At 57.2% G+C, this 27748-nt stretch overlaps 1 protein-coding gene and 1 long non-coding RNA gene across 2 annotated transcripts in view; one reads left to right on the top strand and one right to left on the bottom strand.

The window, feature by feature from the left end:
* Positions 1–27333, bottom strand: part of RPL38 (ribosomal protein L38) — a 314431-nt gene extending 287098 nt beyond the window's left edge. The window contains exon 1 of the mRNA XM_063352353.1: positions 27322–27333. The gene's annotated coding sequence lies outside the window, so the exon portion shown is untranslated. The remainder of the gene's footprint in view (positions 1–27321) is intronic.
* LOC134523423 (uncharacterized) overlaps positions 395–27748 on the top strand; it is a 56892-nt gene continuing 29538 nt past the window's right edge. The window contains exon 1 of the long non-coding RNA XR_010073327.1: positions 395–719. This is a non-coding gene — a long non-coding RNA (uncharacterized LOC134523423). The remainder of the gene's footprint in view (positions 720–27748) is intronic.

Genomic DNA, 27748 nt, shown 5'->3' with positions numbered 1-27748 from the left:
GGGACAATTGAAGCAATCGGTCTTCGTGCGAAGCATTTGGTGGGGTTACTCATTTACCCAGCAGTTTACGGGATGGATCCCGCACTCCCCCGCTTTGGTGTCGGGCCGGTTTTGCCGGGAGTCCCGGGAACTCCGGGGGCTTTTCCCGGCGGTTTCGCCGGGAAAAGCCCCCGGAGTTCCTGGGACCACAGAGAGCAGCGGGGTGCCGGTGAGGAGCAAACCCATCCCCGACCCCCCCGGTGTCCCGGTACCTCCCCCACCGCCTGAACCGCCCCCTCCCCGCGGCGGGCCGGGCTGGACAGACGGAGGGAGGGACGGAAGGACGGAGGGAGGCGGCTCCCGACCCCGGGGGGAGGAGGGGGAGGAGGAGGAGGAGGAACTACAAGTCCCGTGAAGCCGCGCCGCCCGCCCGCCGCAGCGGGGCTATATAAGGGGGGAATGGCCCGGCAGCCGCAGTCGGAGCATCCCTGGTCGCGGTGGCGCCGGTCCTTGTCCCCACGGTCACCTGCGAGCCCCGGGACCTGCTCCTGCGCCGGGGACGCCCCCGGAGGTGGGGGGGGTGGGAGCGGGACCCGGACCCTGTCGGACCCCGGGGGGGGATGTGGATATGGAGGAGGAGGAAGATGATGATGCCGCCGCCGCTCCCCGCGCCCGGGGTTGCGGAGCCCCGGGGGGGTTTCGGCGCAGCGCGGGGAGCAGCTCGGAGGCGGCAGCCGGAGGTAGGTGCCCTGCTCGGTCCGGGGGAGATTGGGGGCGGGGGGGAAGGGAGTATGGGGGCTCGGTTCCTCCCCCGGCTGGGCTGCGGGAGCCCGCACCGGGCACCTCCGTCCACTTGTTCCTGCCGCGGCCCTTTCCCGGTCCCGTTACTCCGTGCGGCCCCCGGGGGGGGGGGTGTTGCGGGGATCCCTGCGGGGCTGGGCGGGCTGCGGGACGCCCCCGTCCCCCCCGCCCCGGTCCCCGCACCCCCCGCGTCGGCTCTCTCCCGGTGCCGTCCGCCTTTGTGTCCCGCCGGGTCCCGGCCGTGCGTCGCGTCCCCCCGCCCCGGGGCAAGGGGCTCCGGCCCGGGGATGCTCCTCGTTCGGGGGCCGGGCGCGGAGGGCAGGGCGAGCGCCCAGTCCCGGTTGGCGGAGAGAGGGACGGGTTCCTCTTCTCTCTAGGAAAAACCGTATGGGTGTTATTTTCCTTTATGTTTTTTTTTTTTGGGGGGGGGGGGAGGTAGGAGGGGGACAAAGACGACACGACTTTTCCCTTCTCCCACGGGAAAACCTTGTTAGAAAGCTCACAGCGGCTCCGTGCGCCCTGGGCAGGTGCCCAGCCGAGGTGATGGGCAAGGTACGGCCCTGGGGGGCCACCAGCCCCTCTGCAGCCCCTTCCTCTGCTCTGCTGGGGGGGGGCGAGGGGGCTCCCCTCTTCGGTGCTGTCTGGTGTGAGTCCGGGAGCGAGGAACACTTGATCGGGGTTGGCGATGCAAGCTATCTGTGATGCACAAGAGCACTTTTGTGTGATTTCTGGAAAAACATGAATGACTCCCTTATTTTGCTCGCTACAACAAAAAGACCACACCAGTCTAGACCTGCAACCAATAACACACACGAAAATTAGTGCTGTCTGCTCCGAGGGACCCAGCGCGTCAAGGACAACACCAGCCCTTCCAGTGTGCGAGCTTGCTGATCCATATGGAGGGCGAGGGATGCTTGTTTGGGCAAAGGATGTTTGAGGTTACTTTGATATAAACAAGAGAAGCTTTTATTGCCCAGACATTGTTAGTGTTGCTCTTTGCTGGCTTGGAATGTGTTTCCTCTGAAGGGTTTTGAGACTAGAGGAATTGCTCGGCTCTCTTGCTAATTGAGACATCTTTTTATAATCATGGTCACAGCTGGTGGGATGAAAGCCGGGGGAGAGGAGAGGGCTGGTGTGCGGTGACTCAGGCCTTGGGAAGAAGCCGCATCTCGGTTTGTCTGGCGTTGTGAAGGGGAGATGTCAGCTTGGAGGCTGGAGCAGGGTATGGAAGGACGCCTTTCTTCTCTGCTGTCAGGCAGGTGATGTCTTCAGGACATCCAGCTTTCTCATTTCCTTGTAAAATCAGAGATGGGTGGAAAAACCTTCCCAGGTTTTCTCAGTTTACCTCAATCCTTCCCACAGGTGTGGGATCAAACATGTGTGGTGAGTTTGAGCCCCCTGACAGGGAGACATTGTGGGGCAGAAGGGTGCTGTGACGTGTTGGTGCTCTCCTTTCTCAAAGGCTTTGCTGCAAAAAGAGCCAGAACTGCTTGGATTTGCTCTTTCTATGAAGCTGCTTGTTTACTGCTTGCTTTCCGTGTTCAGGTGTCTCACACAAAAGGTAGTCTGAGACAGAGCACCCCTCCAGCTTTGTGTCGTTTTTTTGACGTGTCGGTGGTAACCTTTTTTTGGGGTGAATGGCAGCGAGGTCACTTTCTGCAGCCCCTCTGACAGTGGGGACACAAAGTTTTCTGATGGGAAGAGGGTCCCAAAGTGAAGGGTGAAGGTGCTTTGCCTGCACGATGTACATGAAGAGGAACACAACCCACCGGCAGGAGGAAGTAAACTCGCTCTGAGGGCCAGGCGTGTTCCCTTGGTGGTGTCTCCCAAGCTGTGAGGTAGGAGGGCTGCGCTGGGGGAGTTTGATCTCTGTCTGCCGACAGAATCCTTGTGCGTGGCTGTGGAGCGCGGGGAAGCCTGCAGCCGGCGGGGTGAGACATGGGCTGTGGTGGGCAGCAGGTGCCGGTGGGTTTCCCTGCAGGGCTCAGGTGCTGCCATCCGGCAGGTTCAATTACAGCGGCTGGAGATGCTGGTGCTGGGAGCAGGAGTGTGTGTCCCTGCCCAGCCACCTCCCCTGAGCTGATAAATCGAGCCCAGGATGGATCCTCCCGCCTGCGGTGATGGGGCTGTAAGGGCCATGGGGGAAACAATCCAAATGGTCTCAACCCCAGATCTCTTGGACTTTGTCAGGACCCAGTTCTGACACGCTGAACTGGGGCTGCCTCTCCTGGCAGAGCCCTCTGCCATGGCCACGCTGGAGCTGTGACCTGGGGGGGGGGGGGAGGTGGAGTCACCCCTGGAAGAGGAGGGATGCCCTAAAACAGACTGGGAGAACTGGTGGTCACAGTCACTCGCGGTGGGTACTGTGAACCGTCTGAGGACCAGCTAGAAATTAAACCATGTATGGTGGGGGGTTTGGTAGGCTCTGAACCAGGCTCAGGTGCCGTCTCATCGGGGCCTGACCGGGGGCTCTGTGTTCCAGGGTGCAGCGCAGAGAGGACCTGAGGGATGCTGGGACCTGACTCTTTCTTAAGTGAATGCTTCTGTCTGCAGAAAAAATGTGAAATCTGGAAGCCGTGGGCTCTGACACGGCTTTTCCGAGGTCTGGATTTTGGTGTACATCCCTCTTGTGCTTGGATTTAAATGTATTCGATACAGCAGCATCACTTCCCCTTGGTGACGGGTGTGTTTTAGTAGCAACTGGCTCAGATCTAGGCTGTTTCGGGACTCGAGCTCTCCTGTCTGGGGGTTCTTCTGTATGAGAAATGATCAGGGTGCCTTAAATTTTAGGAGATCATATGTCTTGGGCCACACCCGCTCCCCCCCCCCCGCCTCCCTGGCTCTGCCTCTCTGAGCCCCAGACAATGGGGGGATAATGCCAGGAGCACAATGCAGCTTGCTGGGGTTTTCTTTTTGTTTGTTTGAACTTTGAACAGAAAAAGCGAAGCAACAAAAGAGAGGGCGAGAAAAGCACAGTGTTTTGCCAGTTGCCAAGGCCGGCCAGAAAGTTATAACTGCATTACAAAGGGCGGCCTTGTTCAGAACGGCTTATTTCATCAGAAAGATGTAATTAAAACAAAAATGAAGGGGAAAATGCTCGCATAAAGTCCCCCATTTTAGTATAAACACTGCATGAAAACACTTTTATTACCTCCTATAACTTCCTAATAAATACTGTTCCTTTTTGATGAAAGCTCTTAACACAGGATTAGGGTTTACAGTGCGTTGCTTTATTAGACCCTGGAGACGGAGCCCACATTCAGTGTGGCTTCGTGTCCTGCTCTGCCGCCTGGTTTCAGAGCTTCAAAGCTTCCCCCTTCCTTCATTTTGGGTTCCCCCCTCCCCCCCATCCCATGGCAGCATCTGAATTGCAGGCAGCGCTTTTCCCAGCCCAGCACCCATGAGGAAAACTGGAATGAATGCGGTTTAAGGAGGCTGTTCTCCCTTGTAGCCCATCTGTAAGTGTGTCCTCTTCCAAACAGAGCTGATGAGGTGCGAAGACCCCCATGCCCTCAGACGGTAACGTTTTTCCTTCAATCGTCCGGCTTTTTCTGCCAAGCCACAGATGTTTTTTGGTTTTTTCTGAGGCCTAAAACCTAAGCCTTTAAATAAATGTGTTTGATCCCTGGGTGGTTGTGCAGCTTTCCTGGGAAAAAAAAGAACAACAACAAAAAAAAGCCCAGAATGGGTTTTGTATGCGGAGCAAACGTTATCTAGCTGGGCTCTTTTTAATGCTTCTTCCAATGGGGTATTATTTCTGCCTTTTCTCCCTGGGGGGGGGGGTCAGAGCTGCTGCCTGTCTGGTCTGGCTGCAGCAAAACTGTCCGTGGCCTTGTGAAAGAGGGAACAAAAAGCAATGGCTCTGTTCTAAGTAAAGCTTGATCTAAGACAACCTTGAACCTCTCAAGCAACATCACTTGGTCACGAGGGCCAAAAGGTTTGTGCATGGTACCATACGGGAGCTTGAAGTGCTGCTGTGGATTGCTTGAGCGTGTCCTGCATGGGGTCAGCTGAAGGCAGGGTGCTTTGGGACCTCCGTGTCACCTCCTCTCCAGTCTGGGATGGGCGGTGGTGTTACTGCTGTCATTCGAGTTCCCTCCAGCTCCTGCTCTGGTGCTCCTTTAAACGGCAGGTTCAGGCCAGTGTGTTTCAGAAGTGGCTTCTGGATGTTGGAGTCTTTTTCTGAAGTTGGTGTGAGCGATCACGCTTCTGGTGCGTGGCCTCCTGCTGGTAGCCAGGAGACGCAGAGAAGGTCCCTTTTAGGATTTGTGGGTTGAATGATCGTGGTGTTTCTGTGGCAGGTGGCATTGTCCTCTGCCCATCTTCGTTCTCAGCACTGGGACTGGCACATGTGTCCGGGTGGGCTGTGTCACTGTCGGAGGGACAGGAACCTGCTGCCAGTGCCTGGGACCTGGGGTGCCAGTGACACCAAGAGGCAGCCTGACTCGTTCCGCAGCTGGATGGCCACATGCCTATCTCTGATGCAATGAGTTTGGAAGCGAACTCGCTGAAAATTAAAGCCGACAGGAACTTTTCCGTGTTTCCAAGACAAGAGGGCCCTGCTTGCTCGCTGCTGGGAGCCCCTGAGCAGAACCTGTGAGCTGAGCAGCCGTCGAGGAAAGGCTCGTGGCTCTGGAGGACGGGTCCCCTTGTCTGCTAGGGTCGGAGTGTGTGAGCTCCAGCAGGTTTCTTCATGGCCAGCAAGCTCTGGTATAGACTGGGTTGCATGTGCGGTTCCAGCATCTCCTCAGCAAGCTGGAGGTGAGGAGGCAATGAGGGAGCCTGGTGGGGTGAGGTCCCGGTGAGACGCTGCACACCTCTGGGGTGCAAGCAGGGCTCAGTCTGGGGGTGGGAAAATGTCAGCGTGTGGGCTACGGTTGCTGCTGCGTGAGATGCCAGAAATGCTGCCGTGCAGCCCCCAGGAGCCTGGAATAAGTCGCTGTGAACGTGGCTGGGATCTGTTGGTGCCGAGCTGGAGCTCACCAGCCACGCTGCTGCTTCTCTGTCGGGGCTGCGTCAGGCCGAGCGTGTCCGCGGGGAACTCCCCGTCACAAAGCTGGGGAGAAGGAGCAGCCCATGGAGGGCACGTCTCTGCTTGGGCAGGCTGTGCGTTAGCCATGGAAGTGCCGGCCCCTTTCCGCCTGAGTGGCGTGCAGGTTTGCGTCTCTGCGGGGACGGAGGGGCACGCAGGTGCTGGAAGGATGGTGGCATCCTGCTGCACCTGCTCCATCGGTGGACACTTGAGTCAAACGTTGCTCCTGGGAGATTCCCTTCTCTGAGGACCTCCAGGTCCCCACCTGGAGGCAGCTGGTCCTGGGGAGGAGGAGGTGGCTGGTGTAACTGGTACCTGTCTGTGGGAAGGAGGAGGACTTCTGCTCGCACAGTCCGGGCTGCTCCACCAGCCAGGGGACACGGGATGGTGACCGTTGTCCTGCCTCTTGTGTTTGTCCCAATGGTCTATGTCAAATCTCCCCAGCCGGGGGCTCGGGAGGGGGAGGGAGGGCTTCCCAGCCCGGCAGCCTGGATGGGAAATAATGATCCCCTTTTTATAGCTTCTTCAATTGTTCCCGAAAATCCTTTTTAAAAGGAGGAAAGTTCCTTCCTTCCTTTCAGCTCCCGGTATCTTTAAGAATTCGCTCTATTGTGAGCCCAGGACAGAGACCCTTCTATGAGGGCTGCATAGGCGCTCTTCGGCGGCCCCCTCCCCGTGCCCCCTCCCACCCCATCCCAACAAGCCCCCATTCTCCTCTGAAGAGGGTCCCTCTGTCTAACGCCAAGTAACTCTTAAGGGTAGCATTTATCCTCGGGCACTCAGCTCACAAAGAGTGCTGGAGTGTCAAATAAACTCACTCCAGCCTGCAAAGAGAAGAGGAAGAAAATACAAAACCCCCTTTATTTCCACCCCTGCAGGGAAACAAATACGGACTTTGTGCTGGAGAGCAGCAGTGCCCTAACGAAGCGGGGTAGTGCGCGTACTAATGTATCTCTAATAAAATTGTGTGTGCATGCACACGTGATGGTGTGTGCGCGGACCTGGCAGACGAGCAATAAATCAAAACCCCTCACAACAAGTGTCGGCCATCCTGCGTGTCCGCTGCTTTCTAGGCAGAGCCGCTCACCGATAGCTCCGGCAGCGTGTGGTGAATTCTGTGGGTTTGCTTTTGGGGCGGGAGATGCTGGTTCTCTCCCGGACCCTCTGATGAGGTTGTCACCAAAGGTAAGGGACGGCAGGGGGTCTGTGCCTGGCCCCATCTTCAGCAGGTCCTGGGATCCCTGACCGAGCGGAGCGTTGGATGGGCTCAGCAGAACCGAGCTCTGCTGCAGGTGCTGGTTTCAGGAGGGGAGTGGAGTGCCCTGCTGCGGGGGACTCGCCGTGGGAGATGGCCGTGCTGCACACCCTGGCACCCGGGGTGCCGCTATCGGTGCGAATCGTCACCTTTTTGTGAGCCTTTGGCCGCCTTTGCTGCATTTGCCTCTACCGCTGTGCAGAGGAGACGTTCTGCCCTGCAAAGAAATCATCGTCTCTCTTCTGCGGATGGATTTAAACTAGTCCTATGCATCAGAAACCAGTGTGACCAGTACTGACCAAACAACTGGGACAGCATCATCTAAGCAAGGAATAGGCTGGTGCTGCCCGCTCCCCGGGACGTGTCCAGCGGCACAGCCAGGACCTCTGCTCAGCCCCAGCAAGGAAAATCCTGCTTTATGGTCCTCCGTCTCGGCACAGTCCTGGCTTCCTAAGGCTGAATTTGGGAATATCTTGCAGCTGTGCTACACGGGATGGGCTCAGACACCCTCAGATGTTCCTGCAGCCAACCCGGAGAACAAGGTGCAGCTCTGGCTGTGCTGTGGTGGCCAAGGTCCTGCTGGTCCATTGTCCTGACACTCGTTTCTCTACAGGTTCCGGTAGCTTGTCAGTACTGAAAGGGGCAGATGCCGTCAGCCACAAGAGCTGTTGGACTGTCCTTGTGCCCAGAAGTGAGGAGACCAGAGTCTGACCACATGCAGGCTTGGAACTTCTCCCCCTCCATGAAGCAAACAGTCCTGAGCCAAGAGGATTTGTCTCTGGATGGTTTCTCTCTACTGGGCTCCCTGGAGCCATAAGCCCTCATGGCGCGGGTTTGGGATGCTCCCTCCTGTCTGCAGCCGGGAATGTCACGGCCAGAGGCTGCAGACACCTGCTTCTCTCAAAATCCGGTGGATTACTTCTTTTGGCATTATTCTGCTAGCGCTGTGGTTTTTACTAATCTAGTGGAACTGGCTTCGTGACGTGAAATCTCCCGATTGCCAGATGTGGAGAAGCAGCGGTTACAGCCCAGTGCTACAGTCCCCCCTTCTGGGCTACTTACTCTGAGCATCGTGGCTCTGGAGGAGGAAGGAGTCCGTGGGCACGTGTAGGACAGAGCCTGCTGGTCTTTGGTGAGTCAAGAATGAGTAATTTTCTTCCCTTTTTTTTTTTTTTTTTTCTGCAAAACCTTCCTGTGGGCCTGTCTTCTTGGAAACCTAAATTTTACTTGAGGAAAAAATGCCGAATCTAGTGACCTGCTGCTCCAGAGGGAACAGGAGAGTAGTTAGGCTTGTCTCTGAAAGCTGACAGGGCTTTCCCCTCCTGCTTTAAATCAAAGCACCAACATTTTAGTACCATTTGAGCCCGCAATCCCTAATAAGAGCTTTCTTCCTGGGGTTATATTGCTGAATAATGGACAAAGGGGTTAAAGCCAGGCAGCCCCCAAGCAGGTTTTTCTTTCCCTCCCTGGCGAGGGGGAGCCCCGCTGGTTTTCTGTGCTGTGAAGAGTGTCGAGGTGAGCGGTGGTGGCTCCGTGGGGGACCCTGCCACTTGTTGGGCTTGCTGGGAACAATGTGTGGCTTGTCCCGAGGGTACCACGGGGCTCCCAGCACCTCGGTGGATGCAGGGATGAGCTTCCTTGGGAGGGGAGTACAGTGTAAAACTCCTCGCAATGGAGAAATCCACTTTCCTGGGGAAGGTGGGGGACTGCTAGGAAATGATGCCAGGGCTTTGGATTTTGAGGGGACTTGTATTGGCGTTGACACCTTGGGACGCAATGCCAGGAGATGCGCCCAAGGGGCTTTGCAGGGGCAGCCGTGGCTGTGGGAGGGTGTGTGGCCTGGGAGAATGGGGATTAACCGTCGGGATTTCTGCCAGAGTGGAGAATGAGCTGGTGGTCCCTGTGCTGGGGGGGACGGGGTTTGCCCTCGCTGCCCCGTGTGCTCCCTCTTGTCCAGAGGTAGCTGCAGTGGTCCTGTCTTGGCTTTCCTCTGGGACTGGCCTGCTGGTGACACCTGCCTTTTGTGGTCCCCATGGGTTTTGGTGAGGATGTTCCCCTTCGGTCCCTGTTCCCTTGTGCAGGCTCGAAGCCCTTTGCTCTGAACTGGGGTGCATCCAGCTGGGTTTTGGGGCACGGGGCAGAACCGACTCCCTCACTTGGGAAGGTGCCGCAGCTCCCCCTGCCCAGCTGCTTTCTCATGCGTGTTTCCCTGTAGTGAACTTTCCTCTGGGAGAACAAGGCTGAGATGAATAAAGGGAAAAAATGCTGCTGGGAAAGACTTGATTTTTTTTTTTTTTTTTAAATACATGTCTGTCTTTGGTTAGAGCTCATCTGCTCTTGTTTGATCAGTGAGTCCACGAAGTCTGATGCAGGCTGGCAGGAGTGTGAGGTCTATGCTGGTGTCCGTTTGGGAGCAGCATGGCTGCGGGCATGGTCTGCAGCAGCTGAGCAGTGGTGTGCCGGCGTGGTTAAAGGGAGACTGAGAAGAGCTGTAAAGCTGCTGCTGTTCCACTGTACTGCATGCAGATGCAGGATGTGGTGCGTGTCCTCCCCAGAGGGACAGCTCTGCCAGCTGGGTGCTCTTCAGGATGGATGGAGATGGCAAATGCAAACCTGAAGCTCCTTGATTTCTGTTCTTCTGCGCTGCAAACTTCCAACTATTTGAACAGAGCCGGAATGTTTTAATTCCCCTCCCTGGCCAGTGTCTGACTGGTGCTGTTGTAGCTCAGTCTCTTCCCAGACCCCTGGGACTGTGGTTTTCCATTGAGCATCTCAACGTACCAAGACCTTGACTTCAGCCCTTTGGAACACAAGTCTCTTGGCTCTGCGTCTGCCGGAGCGCAGGGAGGAGGGATGAGATCGTGCGCATTCTCTTGCTGGTAGTACAGCAGCGTCTTGGGTGCTGAGCTCCTCGGGCTAAGGCAAGGCAGGGGTTTTCCACCCTCAACTAACCTAACGCAGCTCGGGCCTGCTGCACCAGCCCCTGTGACAAGGGGCCAGGCTGGTATGTGGAGTTTGGTTTTATTTTTGGCATCTTCAGCTTTGAGAGATGCCCTGTCAGCGGATGCCTTCGCTGTCTGCTCGGCTGATCTCTGCGTATGTGTAGTAAGTGATGTGCTGAGCCCTGCTTGCTCTGGGGACCTTGCAGGGAGCCTGGGTCCCTGGTGCAGATCTCGGTCCTCCTGAGAGGCTCCTCGTGGTGGCTGAAGGTGGTCGCATGGTGGGACAGGCTTGGCTGGGGGAGACAGTCCTGTTCTGTCACGGTGCTGCTTCTGCATCCTGCAAGAAATACAAACTTCAATCCAGCTGCGGAGATCCTTCCCTCTAGTTGCAGGCAGCAAGAGCTTTTTAACGTGACCACGAGTAGCCATCCCTGGTCACCCACTCTGGCCTTTAAAGTGTTCCTTGTCAGAGGCACCTTCTCACCTTTGATTGCTCGGTGGGGAGCAATTCCCCTGGAGCAGAACCTGTCCCCTGCCAGAGGCTCTCGTGTACTGGTTCCAGTACGACTGACCTGTGGGATGCTCCAGGGGAGCTTGGGGCAAATTCCCCGAAAGCCCTGTGAGCTTTGGGCGCCGGGGGGGGGGAACCCGCATGCAAATTCCCAAAAAACTTTAGGGACTTGATGAACCCTGCTGAGCTGCTCGCCCTGGGAGCATCCCCACCCCCCACCCCCGACACACCTCGGCCGGGCGCTTCCCCCGGGGCGGGGGCGCTGAGGGTGCGGGGGGCGCATCCCCTCCGAGGGCAGCCCCGCTCTGCTCTCCCGGGGGCGGGGGGATGCGGGACCCGATGCGGGGCACCGCAGGGTCCGTCGGGAGCGCTCCCGGGCGCGCGCTGCCACCTGCCGGCAGGGGACAGGCAAGGACGGGCAGGGGACGGGCAGGGCCGGCAGGGGGCGGCCCAGGGCAGGCAGCGCGCGGCGGCGGCGGGCAGCGCCCCCGGACCCCCGGCCAGGGGCGGCGGCAGAGCATCTCCCCCGTCAAAGTTTAGGAAAAGTCGAGTTCTGACCCTGATCCCCCCCCACCCCTTTCTCCGGGTAAACGGCCCCAAATTTTGCCGCCCCTGCGGGGGGTGAGGTGCTGCGGGGTACAGAGGGAGCCCCCTCCCCTGGGTCGCTGCCCGCTGCGCTGTGGGTCCTCGGAAGGACTGGGGGGAGAGCGGGGAAGGGGAGGTGACAATCGCTGGTGGGGGGTATTTGTCTGACGGTGGGCACCCGAACAGGCCACTCCAGGGCTGTGTCGCCATGCCCCGTTTCTTCAAACTGACGTAGCTACCAACCCCAAAGTGAGTAAGTTTAGGCTGAAAGTCCCCTTTTAGGCATTTCGGGCAGTCGGAGAGAAGAGCCAAGTGGCTGTGGGGAGCACGCCGTGCTCTCAAACTGCAAATGTGGTCAGCACAAGGGAGTGGCGGAACACATTTATATATCTTTTTTTTTTTTTTTTTTATTCAGTATATTCTTAAGGTGAATCCCTACTCAAAAAAAATGAGGGCAGGGAGAAAGTATGAACAGTGTGCTCTTGTGTCTGGTGCTTATTGGTATTCTGACAGGTGGGACAAACTCTCCCTGTCTTCCTTCCCTCTGGACATCTCCTTCCCACCACCTTGGGCACTGTCTGGGAGGTTTGGTTCAGCTACCAAATGGTTGGTTGCTTCCCAAAACGTCAGCGAACAAAGGGCTGTTCCTGCCACTGCCAGCTTCAGGTGGTAAATGGCACCAGTTCTGGGAAGGGGCTGGAGACTGTGACCAGTGCCTGGGCAGCCTCTGCGCTGTGCCTGAGAGTCTGGAGAAAGTCTCAGGAGCCCTCCTGATCCTTCTGCTTCCTAGTCCCTCCTGTGCGTATCTGCGGGAGCTCCTGGGGACCCTTGTGCTGGATGCACATGAGGAGCCTGAGGCCAAGCTGCTTCTCGTGCAGAGAAGCTAATGTCACCTGCAGGCACGCGCTGAGGGCTGAAGCTTCAGAAGGAGCCTGAACTCTTCACAGAATGGTAGACCATTCTTGTAGACCTCTGGAGATCATCTAGTCCAACCCTGGCAGAGCAGGGTCACCCAGAGCAGGTTGGACAGGAGTACGTCCAGGCTGGTTTTGAATATCTCCAGAGAAGGAGACTCTACACCTCTCTGGGCAGCCTGTGCCAGGGCTCTGCCACCCTTAAAGAAGTTTTTCCTCGTGTTTGGGTTGTTCCTCTTCTTAGATTGTTCTCAGTGGCAAGTAGGAGGCAAGCTGGAAGGTGGGGAATTATTAGTAGAGGAAAAGAAATCAAACCAAACCTCCTGCTGTTGTGTCTATGCTTATGCCCACTGCAAATGCCACATGCTGTCCTTGTTCCTTTCTGTCCTCCGAGCTGAAAAAGCTGGGAAAAAAGGTGCGGAACGGGCTATGGAGCGCGCAGATGTTAAACAGGGCAGGGCTGCTCCACCCAGGAACCAGACAATTAAGGGGGATATAGGGGGAAAAAACAGCCAAATTGGTGTCTGCTGTGGCAAAAGTCGGGGGGATGATAGTTCCCGGCGTAGCGGGAGGCGGAGGCTGCCCGGAGCCCCGGCCGCGGCCGCTGGATGGCAGCGACGCTCCGCGGCATCCCCTGCCCGGCGCCGCCGCGGCCCCCGCACCCCCCGCGCCCGGCCTCGCTGGTGGCTTCTGTCGCCTGCCCCTTCCCTCCCGACCCCCACACCGGCTGGGCGGCGGGGTTCCGACCCCTCGGGGGTGGGGGGGAACGGGGAAGAGCGGGCGCTCCTGGTGCTGTGGGGTTTGAGTGCGGGCTGGAGCCCTGCAAAGCAGGAGGAGGGGATGTCCTCTGTCCCTCCGGCTCCTCGAAACACTGCCCAGATCGAGTGTGGTGTGTAGGGGGATGTCCTCTGTCCCTCCAGCTCCCCAAAACGCTGCCCAGACTGGGCACAGTGCATGGGGAGAGGTCCTCTGTCCCTCTGGCTGCCCAAAATGCTGCCCGGATTGGGTGCAGTGAGATGTTCTCTGTCCCTCCGGCTCCTCAAAATGCTGCCCAGACTGGACGCAGTGGGTGGGGAGATGTCCTCTGTCCCTCCGGCTCCCCAAAACACTGCCCAGCCTGCCCACTCGCGATAGCTGCACCTGTGTAGGGATGCCAGCAGAGCTGTGCTTAGGGTCTGGTTTCCCTTTGGATGTGGCTGCAGATGGAGAATAGCTTTTTGAGGGCAGGAGAAGGGGAAGGTAACTCAGGATTAGGAACCTCCTGTGCTGGCTGGAGCGGAGGATATCGCATGGTAGCTCCTGGGGTGTGCTTGCTAGGTGGCTGACACGCTGCTGAGGGCACTCACTGGTTCTTTGAGACCTGAATTAAATCCCTTACAAGGGTTTTCTCTGGGACAGGGGGCACCTAAATAGGCCACGCCAGGGCTGTATCTCTGTGCCCCGTTTCTTCAGACTTCTGGGGCTACCAGCAGTTCGTAACCTCCTGGGATGCTCGTGGAGGTACATAGCCAAAAGCAAGTACGCTGAGAGCAGGGTGTTGAGGCGATAAGGGATGATTCTGGGGATGGAGCAGATCTGGGGCTATAGACGTGGTATCTATGGGTCTGGTTTTAGCGAAAAGCATTTGACGCTTAGGAAAACTGTTAAGCTTTGTCTAAAAAGCGGCTGATCCATGAGCATGACCTGGAAATGTGGGTGCCGAGGGCAGGGCTGGTCCCAAGGACACCTCCTGTGGTAACCTGGGGCACCACCTTGGGAATCGGGGTGGTGTGACACTGGGAGAGCAAGAGGCCGATGCTTGGGTGACGGTTGCCTCGGGGGTGCGGTGCAGAGGCATCTGCTGTCCCTGTCTGTCTGCGGCACGCTCTGAGCAGGCCACCTACGCGGCGTTCCTGGAGCTGTGCGGCTGACGCAGGGACGGCTCCATGGGCTGCCTTCCCCCAAAGAAAAGGCGTCGGAGACCTCCTGCTCTGCTTCTCCCTTTCTCTTCCTCCTTCCCCTCCCTTCTCCGACTCCCCCGGGAAAAGAGGGGTTGGGAGCGCTGTCTGGCTCCGCTTCCACACGGCTCTGTCTGGAAGGGGGTGAATTATTGCTGGATAAACCACCGTGTTTGGCTGCCTTGAAAAAGCACTTCCCGAGCAGTTACGGATTACTTGGTCGGCACCATTCACGTTGAAAGGTTTCACTGTCCAGGCTGCCTCCTCCATAGCTGGAGCCAATTGCAAATTCCACCGGCGCTACCAGCCCCAGAGCCGGGTTTCCATGGTGAATGCATTTCGGTTCTGTACCGAAAAGCCTGAAGCTTTTGGGAAGTTTTTTTGCTGCAAGTGTCACAGTCTGCCTGTTGCTCTGTCTTTGCCGAAGGAGGTCCTCTGCCTTTCCCTAGCTGGCTGCTGCTTTTGCGGGGAGAGATGCTTTAAAGGCCTCCGACAGCCGCTGCCTTGGGGATTCTCAGGCTGCTGGGGGCTCCAACACCCCCCTCTGCCCCTGGGGGGCTGCGGGAGGCTGAGCTATGGGTCTGTCCTGGGACCTGCTGCTCCTCACACCAGGACCTGTCCCTGCCCGTGCGTCTTCCTGCTGCACCGCACTCCTTCCGTGCACACCTTGTGCCTTCCGCTTGCTGTTACAAACCACAAGAAACCCGGTTTAATTTGCCGAGGTGCTGGTTCGAGCACCCCCGGCACGACTTGCGTGAAAACCAAACGAAGTGTTTATACAGGGACTCTGCGTTGAAAGAGCTGCAGGTCGCGCCTCCCGGTGAACGGGTGTGAGCGTGTGTGCCCACCCCGCGGCTGGCCCGCTTCCCCCCCCCGGCCTCACGGCTGTCGGCTGCAAGGCAAAAAAACTGGTTTAAAAACTTTATCTAGGCTTCCCCTGCCCTGCCTTCTAATGCAAAAGAGGTTTTGAGTTTATATATTTGCCCTTCTTCGGGCTTGCATCTGCCCAGCTGCTCGGCAAGGACATCTCCTCTGCCCCGGGAGCCGCGCTGCGCCCTTGTCCTCTGGAATGCTCTTTTCATTGATATTTTCTGAGAACAAAAATGCCTGCTTTGTATCCGCTGCCCCTTTCTTTCCCCACGCAGAAGGGGAGGGAGAAAATGACTAAAATATTTTCTTGTAACAAAAGGCTGAGGGTGAATCTAGATCAGCTATTCTGATCCATTTAAGGCAAAATCTCCAGGGTTTTCAGCAGAGAAATTAAAACACTGGAGCTTTCTCTTTTCTTCAGAAGAACAAACAGGAGCGGCTACCACTTCCTCTAGCTCATAAACAAAACCAGCCCGACGTCTCCAGGAGAAACCCTGCCAAGAGACTTTCCCTCCTAATTGTTTGATATTTTTTCAGTTCTGATTAGTATTCCGGAGTGCCCGGCATGCACGCGGGAAGCTTCAGGAACAGGCTGCAGCTCTCGCTTCACGCAGATCCTAACCCTCTTCTGGCCATCGCTTGCCTTCCTCGTCTGCCCCACTCGCCCTCCCCTCCTTCCTCCCCGCTTTGTTTTCCCTCGTCTGCCGTCCTTGGCTTCTTCCAGGGCTTGTGGTGGTGTCTTTTGGCCACCAAACCCTGGCGCTTGGTTTTCCTTTTGAGGCTTCGCTGCGTTTGCAGGAGCTGCATCAAGGCTCTAAAGGCTTTTATTGACCTGCTCTTCTGCAGTTCCTTTGCTTTGCTTCCAGGCTTTTCTCTGCCCTCGGGAAGCAGCTTTGGCTGGCCCGGCTGCAGGGGGATTCTCCTTGCCCTGGAGGAAAGGGCAGGCTGGAGTTTGGACCAACCCAGCGAATGCTGTAAAAGAACGGAGGGTGCAGCTCCCCCAGCGCAGAGATGGCGTGGGAGGTGGGGTTTGCTGCAGAGCTGCTCGCACCTGTACACGGCGAGATGTCCTCTGCCTTGCCCCAGCATCCTCTTAACTCTGCCACCAGTAAAAATCCCTTCTGAGAAAGGACAGAGAGCTCCAGCTGGCCTTGGAGGTCCCCGGCGGGGAGTCCTGCACAGCCACTCACTGTCATGGGACAGTGACTCATTTGAGACAGTCCCCGGGGACGCAGGGACAAGCAACTTGGATTTTTTTCTTTACCCCTGACATCCTTCCCGAGAGCCAGTCTGGGGCTGTGCCTGCTGCCAGTGCTCCTGCCCCCGGCCCGCTCTTCCCAGTGACTTTATTGTGCGGAGAAGAGCTTTCCCACATCTCTGCGTTGCGGCTGGGTTTTAATGTGTAACATTGTTCTGAGGTCTGTTCTTGCATCATGTGCTGGAGATTAGGAAATCGGTAGCGATAATAAATATCGCTGAATGAGTGGGTGTGGGCAGGAGGGAGGGAGACGAGTGATTTAAAGGGCAGGGAAAATGGTGTGTTCCCCATGGGCAGCCCTCTTTCTGCAGGGACGAGCCAAGCCTTGACATCCTCTTCCGCGGGAGGCAGCCGTGTGATAAAATAACTCATTTTGAGTGTGCGGCTGGCAATGCTGCCCTGTGAAGCTGTGATGTGCATGGATGTGGCGTGCGCCCACCCTGAGCATCCCACCTCCCCTGCAAGCCACGGCCCGACATCTGCCTCCGGCCGTGGCGGGGCCGATGCTGGGCTGGGGGGAGCCTCGGGACGCAGGGTTCCCGTTAGCCACGTGCCGTGTTCGGTCCCTGCTGGGACCAGCACCGCCATCCCTTCGTTGGAAACCAGTTTGTTGAGCGTCTGCTGCGCGCTCCCTGCCTCTGGGAACACACGGCGCTGACTCCGTGACTCAGCCTGAATTTCTTAATCGTAAAACCAACCGTCGTGTCCTGGGCTTTTCTCACGCTTTCCCTGCCATGGTTTCCAAGCGTTTTGTAAACCGCTGGCGGACTGGGGCTGGTAAAGCCTCCGGGCAGGCAGGTGAAGTAGCGTTTGCTTCCGTTTCGTTTTTCAGGAGGGGAAACTGAGGCTCTGAAAGATGAAGTAGCTTATCCGAAATCATGGAGGGGAAACGGCGGCGAAGCACCGAGCCCCGTGGAGACCGTGCCTTTGGTCTCGGGGTGGCCGAGCCTGTGGCTTTGCTCCTCGTGCTGTGTTTAGGACAGAGGGGCAGAGCAGTGACCCTGGCTGCTGCTCCTGGTCTTGAGCAAGGCATGCAGGTACCTCTGGATGCAGTTTTCCTCTTTCCAGGAACACCGTAGCTACTGGGGCAGGGGACCCCCAAAGGCAGGGGCTGAAGCTCTTTCGGGGAGCAGTTCCACGCTCTGCTCAGCTCCTTGCAAAGCTCTTATCGCTGCAGCATCTGAGCAGCTCGAAAGCGGCGTTAGCCATATTCCTCTGGGGCAGGAAGATATTATCCCCTTTTTACGGAAGGGAAGGGCGGCTAATACAGCGCAGAAGGATTAGGGCTGGGATTTTCTAAAGCCTCTTGGTTAAGAAGACTGGGACTTGCAAGTCACTTAAGTTACTCGAGAGCCCACGTGTAAAACTTCTGGCTGGAGCGGGATGTTGAGCTCAGGTCTGTGATGGTCCAGCACACCCGAGCCCTTCAAAAGCAATAAGGCACCACAAGGACTGTGAATCCCTCAAGACATTTTCAGAGCACAGCTTCCTCCTCCTTGACTTTCACCTGGCAAAGTTTCCTTCTTTTTTTTTTTTTTTTTTTTTTTTCCCCTCTCCTTTCCTTTCCTGATGTTTGCCCTGTCACTGAGCTGGGATGGGGTGGGAGAGGCTCGGCCGGCAGTGGGGAGGGAGATGCCACGGGATGGGGGGTGATCAGCAAACCTTTGAAAACAAAGTTCAGGCAAATGTGTGACGGAGTGGGAGCGGGTTCCCCTCGCCGGAGACACAGCTCCGCTTGGAGCAGCCTGCGCGGCGCGGGAAGGCAAAGGGAGCAGCTCGGCGTTTGGGGGAGCTTTGAGCCGCGTCCTTAATTTCAGGGCGTGAGAAGAGGCTTAGCCGAGAAGTCAAATGACTGAACAGAAAGTTGGTTCTGTTTTCCCTCAAACCAGGACAATCCTCCCTCCCCTGCGCAGGGCAGTCGCTTCTCACTGGGCTGTAGCCATTGCTCAGTTCTTACCGAACACTTGCTTTTTGTGGGTGCTACTTTTGTCTTCCCCTGCACTTTTTCATGTGAAAACGCAACTTTTTACATTCAGGACTGTTGTGCGCTACTTTTTTTTTTTTTTACGGCTGGTTTGCATTCGGACTGCCCCATTGAATCAAGGCATCGGAGCTGCGTATGCAACTTTATCATAAAGTAAACCTGAGATCGGTTTTTAGCATGGGCCGTTTTTCCGGCTGGGCTATGGGAATAGCTGGCCGTGGAGCCAGGCCCCCTGGGCACCGGCAGTGCCGGGTGGCCGCAGCTCCCCTTCGGTCCTGGGAATCACTTTGCCTTGGGGACAATGAGGATGGGAAGGGTCCAACTTGTCATTTCTGGGGTGGGGTTTGGACTTCTCTGGTCAATTCTGAGGTGGGAGGGTTTGGCCTTTTCTAGTCTTTTGGGACTGGGTGAGAGGAAGCAGCTGTTGCTGGCAGCAGTAAAGCTGGAGATCTGGCAAATAACTCCAATTTATCCGGTTAAAAACCCAAAGGGGCAGGGGCAGAGTGTCCTGCAGGCAGGAGGGTGACAGAGCGATGCTGCCAGTGCTGAGCAGCCGCGCTGCGAGTTCCTGCCGGGGCATCGCCTGGTCCAACGCTCGGGTAAAGTTGTCTGCCCAAGGGCTGTGTTTCGTTTCGATGTTTTTTGGCGTCCCTTCCAGCACTTGGAAGAGGGATGATGTGATGTCAGTACAGGTAGAGCGAGCTCTGTGCCGACCTCCCCTTCTTGGCCAGGACTTATCCGGATGCTCATAAAACCTGCTCTCTCCAGCTCCTGGCTTGTTCCAAGAGGCTTTGGCTGGTCTGGGGAGGTGTGAGCATTTGCAAGACAACTGGGCGCAGTGTCTGGAGGGTGGCAGCTGGAGGGCGGCCCTTCACCTCCACATGAAGCCCTTGATGTGTCCCCCAGCCACAGCCCTGCCCAGCAGCTCGCCCAACCGTGTTCCCATTCGTAGAAGGGAGCTCAGCTGCTTCCCTGGAGCCCGGGGTGAGGGCAGAGCGCGCTGTTTTGGTGATGCATCTATCAAGTGACTCCTTATTCTTCTTAAAAACGTGTTGAGCCTGCAGAGAGCATCGCTGTTACGATGTTGGTGGAGAAGGGCAGTGTAGTCTCCATGCCATCCCCAAGGCCAGGGTGGGACCAGTGGTTGGGAAGGAGCTGGGTGACCTCAAATGTGCCGTTCATGGAGCGGTGACGCTGGGAAGCTCAAGGTCATGAGTGTGGGCCTTGAATTTCCTGGTGAAATCCCCTCGGAGCAGGACCCCGCTGTCAACTCCTCTCCATCCCCAAGTCCATCTCCAGCCCTGAGTGGGAGCTACATGACAAACGTCTGACCACCAGGGTTGCTTGCCTTTTTTTTTTTTTTTTTTTTTGTTTTGTTTTGTTTCACTCCCCCTGATTGCCTGTGGTCTGACCTCAAAACGGCACGGTGGTGGCTGAGTCTTGCTGGGCGGTGGGAGAGGACAGCCCCGAGGAGGCCGGTGGGTTTCCGTGTGCTTCGGGGTTTCTCCGCGGAGCTGGCGGGCTCCCCGGCGGCGGGGAGTCCTCGCTCATAAAGAGCAGCGCTAACAGAGGATTAATGGTTAATCGGTTGTTCGCGGAGGGTTATAAACAACCTGTTGGGCTCTTTAACACCTTTCGCTGATGTGCTCGTTGCCCTTCATAACACATTCCTGTCTGTCTCATGCAGCCTTGTAACCTCTATTAATCACTCGTTAGCTCCCGCTGCCGAATGCGGCTTGGATGGTGCTCAGCAGCCCGCGGAGCTGGGATTTCCAGGCTCCTTGGACCCCGTGAGGGCTGGCGGAGGGTCCGGCAGGGCACATGGAGGACAGGGAGGCTCTGCAGCCCTGGAGCTCACTGCTGTGCCCTCCCCGTGCTCTGCCCTTCCCCGGGAGCTGGAGGAGCTGCTGGGAGAGGTTTTAAGGTGCCAACAAACACCTCCAAGGGCAGGTCCAAGGAAGGTCTTGTGGGTTGGCCCCACTGAGGTAGGGATGCAGCGCTGAAGGTCCATCAAGTTGATGTGGAAATGGACCCTGCTCCACCCTGGGTCAGCTCCCACCTCCCAGGAGCCGGGGTCCTGGCTCTGCGCGGCTCCCGGCCGGCTCTCCCGTGCGGCTCTGGTGCTCTCCCCTCCTGGCGTTGGGGATACGTACGGTGTGCGCCCTTCCTCCGGGCTGCCGGGAGCTCGCCTGGTTAAGCAAACACCGCTGGGATATTACCTGTCTGTTAACCTGTCAGCGCTGTTTTGCAGCTCCGTTTAATCTCCGGTTGTGGAATTTCCCCTGCAGTTTCTGCCTCCCCCTTGCTGCCCCCTTCCCACGATCAGGGTAATTAAATATTGTCTGAGTCCCGTCACTTAATGGCCCAGTTGTTTGCCAAGGGGAGATAACCGAATGTTTGCTCGCTGGAGACCAAGGACATGGGCAGCTCGTGCCCAGACAGGGCAAGTCACCAGGCCGTGGGGTGACACCCACATGTGACATCAGGCTGCAGAGGCAGAGCTCTTCCCATGGGGCACAGCCAGCACCTGCGGCCGGTGCTTGAAAGGGACGTGTCAGGAGCAACCTCTGCCCTTTGGATATGCTTTTACTGCGGCCTGGGTAGTTAAATACCGATGTCGCTGTGTCTTCAGAAACTTTGATCAAAGGAAAGGTCTAGCCACGAAAGGAGGTTTCAGTTTTCATATTTTTATATTTCCCACTTTTTATATTTTTTTTTTCCCTTGCTCATTCTAAGCTGCTGTTTGAAATGTATTCTTTTTTTTTTTTTTTTCTTCTTTTCTGAAACTTGGGGCTGTTGGTAGATGCTCACCTGAGCCTAGGACAGGAGAGCTGCCCGAGTTCTGGGGTGTCCCCGCCGTCCCCCTGCCCGCAGTGGGCTGGGGACAGCAGTTGGCTCCGGGTGGTGGAAGCAGAGACGGAATGTTTGTCACGGGGAAGGTCAGGGGTCCTGAGCTCTGCTGCGTGTCCTACACTGTGTGCCGGCGTTGGAGCGAGCTGGAAGCTGCCATCCCCGGTGAACGTGTGCTCCCGTGCGGAGGCTGCTCCCCCCCAGCCCGACCTCTGCCCTCTGCTGAAGGTCGGTGGTTTCTCCACCCGTGTGAAATGGTCCCACAGCCAGCGGGTCCCTCTGCCGCCAGCCCGGTGCCCCGTGAGGACCGTGTGCTGCGGACATGGCCCGGCTCCTTCCTCTGCGGAACAGTGATGGGGCTCTGGCAGCCCAGCGTGCCCTCCCCAGAGCCACCTGTAGTCCCTTGGGATGGGACGGGGGACGTGGTGTGTGTGCTGGAAGAGCCCAGCTTGCCTTCTTGTGCCCAGCGGAGGAAAATATTCCCAAGTGCCCCGTTGGCTTGAAAACCCATCCTGGTTTTTTTTTTACCGTTGGGCTCAAGCCTGTGCCAGGGTTCAAGCAGAACGCGGTGGCTGGGGATGAAAGCGAGCCGCCCCGGCTGGAGCGCACCTGGGGATGCCGTGGACCACAGCTGTCACCTACCAGCCACGCAAACCGCTTTATCGCTTGTTTGCTGTGCCGCGGGGTGGTGACTCCCGCTGGGGGAAGGCTGGTGGCACGGCTGCGTGTCCCATGCATTGTCCCTGCCCGGGGGTGTCCACCTTGCGGCGATGCTTCAGGTGCCCCCAGATGCCTTTTAAACACCTGGGCGCTGGAGAGCTTCGTGCCCGGGCAGCAGGAGGAGGTTTATAGACCTGCCACCGCTTCTAAGCGAAGAGGCAAGTTGGGTTTTAAATCCCAGGAGATCTGAAGTCAGTCCCCGCGGTCTGCCCAGGAGGTGGAGTTTCCCTTGCAGAGGGCTTTGGGATCCTCCTGGGATGATGAGCCGTTTGTGAATGTTGGATTTAATACTTATTTAAGGCTGTCTGTGAAAGCCAACTTTCTTAAGCCAGGAACAAAGTCCTCTAGTGGAAAGCTCAGAAGGGAGAAAACTCCCAAATTATGATTTCTGGACACTCTTTAATTTTAGGGATTAGGAGTCCAATTTCTGCATTTCTCCAAGGTTACCATGAGCGCAGTTACAAATTAAAATTGCTGCAGAAACGAAGGCTGCTGCCAGAGCTCTCCGAGCCTGGGTGTCGCTTGGCTGCAGATGTCCTTGCTTCACCTTTCCACGCTCGAGTTGGGGGTGGGGGGGTGGGGGAAGTGTTTACACTTGGCCAGAGAAAAGCGTGTAAACAGTAAAATCCTGCGCCGGTGCCCTGTGAAACCCATCACGTAGCCTGGCCCCGCTCCCCGCGCTGGGGCTGGGCTCCCAGTGGGCTCCATGCGAGGAGCTGGGCTGATCCCGGAGCCTTGTCTGTGCCGGGACCTTCTTCTAACGCAGACCTGGCGCTCGGCTGGTGCCCGACCTGGGGTGGACCCTGAGAGGCGGCGATGCTGGATGTGCTGCGGAGGGGTTTGCCCGGGCTGGAGCTGCCCCTGCGGTGCGGGATGCTGAGGAGCAAACCGAAGGCAGCGCTGGATGGCCTCTGTGTTCCTCTGCCGTTAGCTAGACCACCCCATCTTTCCCCAGCTCTTAATTTTTTTTCGGTTACAGCCTATTTCTGACCCCAGGGCTGCGTCTGTGGGGCTTTCCTTGATTCCTCTGACAGCAGGTTTTCTCCCCAGCAGCAGGTGAAGCACGGACCCTGTGCTCCCTGCGAGCTGCAGGGAACGCAGAAGCTGACCGTCCCTCGTCCTCCTCCCGGCAGAGAAGCGGCCCATAGGGAGGTGCGTTGTGTTTTGGAGCCTGGGTAGCCGGCTTTGCTCTCCCGGGTTTCCTTTCCCAGCTCCGCTCCTGCGATCGATGCCCTGAGCGAGCGGAGCCACAGCCCCTCGGGTGCCTGGAGCATCCTGGAGCCTGGTGCATCCAGGAGCCGCCTGGGAGGGGGCCAGCATTTCCCAGTATCCCACCGCTGCGGGTGGGAGCCCCACCAGGGTTTCCTCTGCTTTTTTCCAGCTCCCCCCCAAAGCCCTTTGGTACGTGCAAGGGGCTCCGGCAGCCCCCCCGGTCCTCCGCCCCTACACTTGCGATGGAGTTGCTGACTTCATGGGCTCCCTTTTGTCTTTCCTTCCTGAAGCTTGTGTCACCCCTTGAGCGGGCTCAAAGGCTCGCCTTCAGGGAGCCTCAATAGACGCTGCGGAGAAATGAGAGGAGGAAATGAAACCCGGGGGGTGTTGGGCCAGCACCCTGCAAGCTGCTCCGTGACCGGGCTGCCAAAGACCCCGGGCTCCTCGGTGGCTCCCAAGTCCCTCAGCGGTGGGAGGGAGGAAGGGAGAGCGCAGGGAGCGAAGGGCTTTCGGTTAACCCCCGAGAGACGGCAGGAGTCTTCCCAGAGGGGATGTGAGATGCAGCTGGTCCCCGAGCCCGTCCCCTGAGCTGCATCTCACCTCTCATCTGCTCTAGGGGGGACAGAAGCATCGCTGTCCCCGCGCTCGGGGACGGTGCCTGTAGGGCCCAGCCCGGTGCGAGCTCTCCTGGCCGAAGTGCTTCGGGCAGGATGGGTCTGTGTCTCCAAAAGTGCTCGTGGTTGATTCCCTCACAGTTAGGGTGAGGTCTCAGTGCCAGGGTGGCGGGGGCCAGGCCCCTGCTATCATAGGTACCGCGTCCCCTGGTGCCCATGAAACTTTAGGTTAAAAATAGTTCGGTGTTGGCGTCCTGGGGGCGTATCCTCCTCCCCGGTTTTCACAGAAACTTTGGCAATACAGCCCAGTTTGGGGACGCTTCTGAGCTGAGGTCACCGCTCGGGGGTGTCCTGCCCCCGTGTACCCTGCACCTCTCCGAGCCAGGGCAGCGAGTGCTGCAGTGGTGGCAATTTCTGGAACGTCATGCTTATTCAAGGCTTGGAAATATTTGTTTGGTTGTTTGTTTTTCTTAAAATTTGAGATCTTGGTGTTGGGTGAGCGCGCTGCAATCTCACTTTTCTTTTTTGTTAAGTCACTTTACAGCTCTTCTCTTTGGAAAGTCAAGTTTGAAAACACAACCCTGAAGTTTCAAAAGCCAGAAAGCGAAAAGGAATGTAAACAATTTTTTCTATATGTTGAAATCTCGGGATTTTTATCTCTTTTTTTTTTTTTTTTTAAAGCTGTTTCATGATTTTCAGAGAGCAGTGAGCTTGAGGAGTGATACAATCACCATAGGCTGGTGGTGTCCTCTGGTGCCGGGGGAAGCCTGTTATTGCCGTTGGGTAATCCTGGAGATACCTAATTAAGATTAATTTAACTAAGAGCTGCTTCTGCCGCAGTTGGCGGCGGGTTGACTTCCCTTTCACATACCACAGGTTTAAAAATTGTTTGGAAGGACTTTTGAAGGATGCTGCTGCGGCTGAGCGGTGTCACCGTGCCGAAGAGGCAAAGCCCCAGCTTCGGTCGGGCTGGTGTCACCGCAGCGGCTGGGCATCGTGGTACCTGGGGGGAGGCCCAGGCTTGGCCCCCCTGTGCCCACCCCCCTCAGGGAGCCTGGCTGCATTTCGACCGGCTCTGGTTGCTTTGAGGCACCAGCTTGCACGCCAGGATGAGGTGACGTGTCCCATCGGGGCTGACAACTTGACACCGGAGGTGGCCGTAACCTCTTCACCGTCCCAAGCAGGAGCTGTCGGAGCCCTCTCACCGATGTGGGCAGCTGCAGGGTCGCTCCGGTCTAATCATGTCCTGGCCTTTCTCCCCAAATCTCTCTTAAATTTTTATTTAATTACTTTTTTTTTTTTTTTAAAGTAGTAGATTCTGTCTGGAGCTGTTTTAGCGGATTAAGGTCCCCGAGAGCGTGTTGCTGTGCTGCGGCGCGCGAGGCTGGCTTCCCTGTAACGGCTCGTTACTGGGGACAGAGAGATTTTGGGTTTGCTCTCGCCCTCAGCCACGTGAACAGCCTGGCTGGCACTGGATGATTAAATTAGTTTCTAGGAGAACAAATCCCGGATTAGCGTAGCCATTTGCCATGCTGAAAGTGGAGCCCTGCTAATTAGGTTTATGTAACGGGGCTCGCACGGCGTTCTGTAATCGGCAAGGGGCGCGGGGGGAGAGCTGGGGCGGCTGCGCTGGTTAATTGGGAAGGACGCTGGGGTCCCTGGTGGCCACTGGGGCTGCTGGAGTCTGGGCTGAACTTCTGCAAATTTTTAAAAAAAAAAAAAAGAAAAAAAAAGGCATTGCTGCCAGCAGTACGGAGAATTTTGTGCTGTGCAATGAACTACCGCTGTTCTCTGCTTCTTGCCGAGGCTGGAGATGTCTCCCACTTCTCGTCTCGTATCACAGGTGCCTTTTCCTCGGGAGCTTGGCAGGGCAGAGGCTGGTGTAGGAAAGGGGGAAGCGGTGTCGGGAGGTGGTTATCCTGCCGGCATCTCCCTTTGCTGGGTTAATTGAAGTGGCCATGGTGTGCAGGCGGGCGTGCGCTGCACCCAGCAGCTCGGGACCCCTCATAGGGGTCCAGCTCCCGACCACGAGCGAGGTCTGGGCTTTGCCAGGGCCCCAGATGCGGGCAGATTCCTGTGGGAGACGCTTTGTTTCCCCGGATCCGTGGGTGCTGTTAGCCTTTCCCGGCTGGGCAGGGGGCGAGCAGCATCTGGATGGCCCGGCCCGGCCAGCCTGCTCCCTCCCTCTCAACAAACCCTTGTAAAAATTGCCCAGCGAACCTCAGTAAAAATTAATGGAGTAGTCAAAAGGCTAATCCATCCCAGGGAAATGTCGATTAAATCCCTGCGGCGATGGGAGACTTTCCTTCCAGCTGTGATCGAATCGTGAATTTTCCCTTTACATCCCCAGACGCCGTTGCCCCCACGTCTGCCGGCAGTGGCGAGGGAGGGTGGCGCAAAGGGACATGGTTGGCATCGCGGTGACAGGGGAAAGGAGCTGGCCCTGTGACAGGTTGGTGGGACGAGTAGCAAGAGGCTGAGCCCCCCACTCCTGCAGACTGGTGGGACGGAGGTTGAGGGTTGCTCACCGGGGCATGGCTCTGGTGCCCCAGCGTGGGGAGCAAAACCTTGGTGCCAGTGGCAGGTTTTGTTAGACGTAATGGGAAAGCGGAGGTGGGGACGCAGCGAGGCGTCCCCTGCATGTCCTGCGGGGGCGGGAGGGGGGTGTCAGCACACGGCTGAGCTGCACTGCAGCCCCCGCGGGAGCTGCACTGTTCCCCCCCCAGGCACCCGACGAGCCCCTGGGATCAGGGTGGGGGGGCTTGGTGGGACCCTCAGGGGTTTAAATTGGGGCATGTCTAGAAATAGCGGGTCTGGTGGGAACGCTACAACTGCCCTCCGGGAAAACATCCCCCCCACCTCTCGATGGATGCTTGGTGGGGAGGGATGTTGCCCCTTTGTGCTGCCGGAGCCTGGGCTTTCCGCGCTCCCTGGCGGAGATGAGCTTCATCTAGTTTGTCTGGGAGGTGGGTTTAATCACGGCAGCATCTGATCACCCCCACTGCGGTTTGTACCCCCAGAGGAGCTGAAGGGGCTTGAGCAGGAGCAGAAATGGTGACTGTGGGTGACAGCTGCGGTGTCACCCTGTTCATGGCACGCAGCATGGTGGGAGCCCAGCCAGGCCAGCAGCAGGCACCTCTCCTGCTGTGGCATAGAGCATCCGTGGTGGCTTAGGAATGAGGGATGGTCTGAAACAGGACCTCCTCCTCGCGGGGCTGGGTCGCTCAGGCCGATGCTGGCAGCGCTGCGATGGCAGAGCCGGGGTCTGCGCAGCCCTGAGCCTCCACAGTTGGGAGCAGCAGTGGCTCGTCCTCCCTCTCTGCTGGCATTTCCTTCCTTGGGGCCAACCCTACGCCCTGCCGACAGCTTCGGGTCGCAGGATCCAGCTCCTCCTTGGCACACTGCGGATACAGCATCCGGCAGAGATGGTCCCCGTGGGGCAGATGACGTCCCGGGAGCACGCCGGGGCTGTTCCATGTCGTACGGGCTTTTCCTGCTCCTCGCACTCCGGGCACTTCCATCCTCTGCTTTATCCCTGCGTGTCCGGCCCACCACCAATAGTGCTGCGGAGCTTTGATCTGCTCCGAGTGATTAAATTCGTATCATCCAGACTGACAGCTTAATATACCTCAGCGAGGCCGTGCTAAATTAGTTGTGTCTGTCTTGCCAAAGCTGCAGAAATGCTTTCTGACAGCTACAGGCACTTGATACATCTTTTTATTTTTTATTTTTTTTTTTTTCCTCCTTTTCCTTAGTATACAGTAAGGGTTGCCGTTACTCTTTTCGGGGCATCCTTCCTCGCATTTCAGATGAACTGCTCCACCGCCGCTGGAGTCATTTTCTATCTGTTGAGTGGAAACAGCTGCCCCGGAGCGTGGCTGCAGGCACAGGGGCCGGTGCCTGCATGGGAGCATGCGAAATACTGTGTTGTCATATTTTTAGACTTTTATGCATATATATATATATATAGGTCTTAGTTTGGGTTGGATTTTTGTTTTGTGAAAAATGCTGTGCTGGTTGGGCAGTGAGATCAGTCCAAACCCTCCCTGCGCCCAGAGGTCTCCGTAGCATCGGCGCTTGCCCTCGGGCTGGTTGACCACGGCTCACGTCACCTAATGACCATGGGGCTGCGTTAGAGGTGTTGCATCGGGGCCTCTAATTCAGGACTGGCAGCTCTTCAGCTGGGATGTCAAGCCCTGAAAACCACCTGTAAGAAGTGAGATTAGCTTTATATATCAATATATGGTTCGTAAAAGCTGGGTTTCCCAGCGGTGAGGAGGTCAC

Source organism: Chroicocephalus ridibundus, chromosome 14, assembly GCF_963924245.1.
Source record: "Chroicocephalus ridibundus chromosome 14, bChrRid1.1, whole genome shotgun sequence".
NCBI lineage: Eukaryota > Metazoa > Chordata > Aves > Charadriiformes > Laridae > Chroicocephalus > Chroicocephalus ridibundus.
This window is presented reverse-complemented; position numbering and strand designations above follow the sequence as displayed.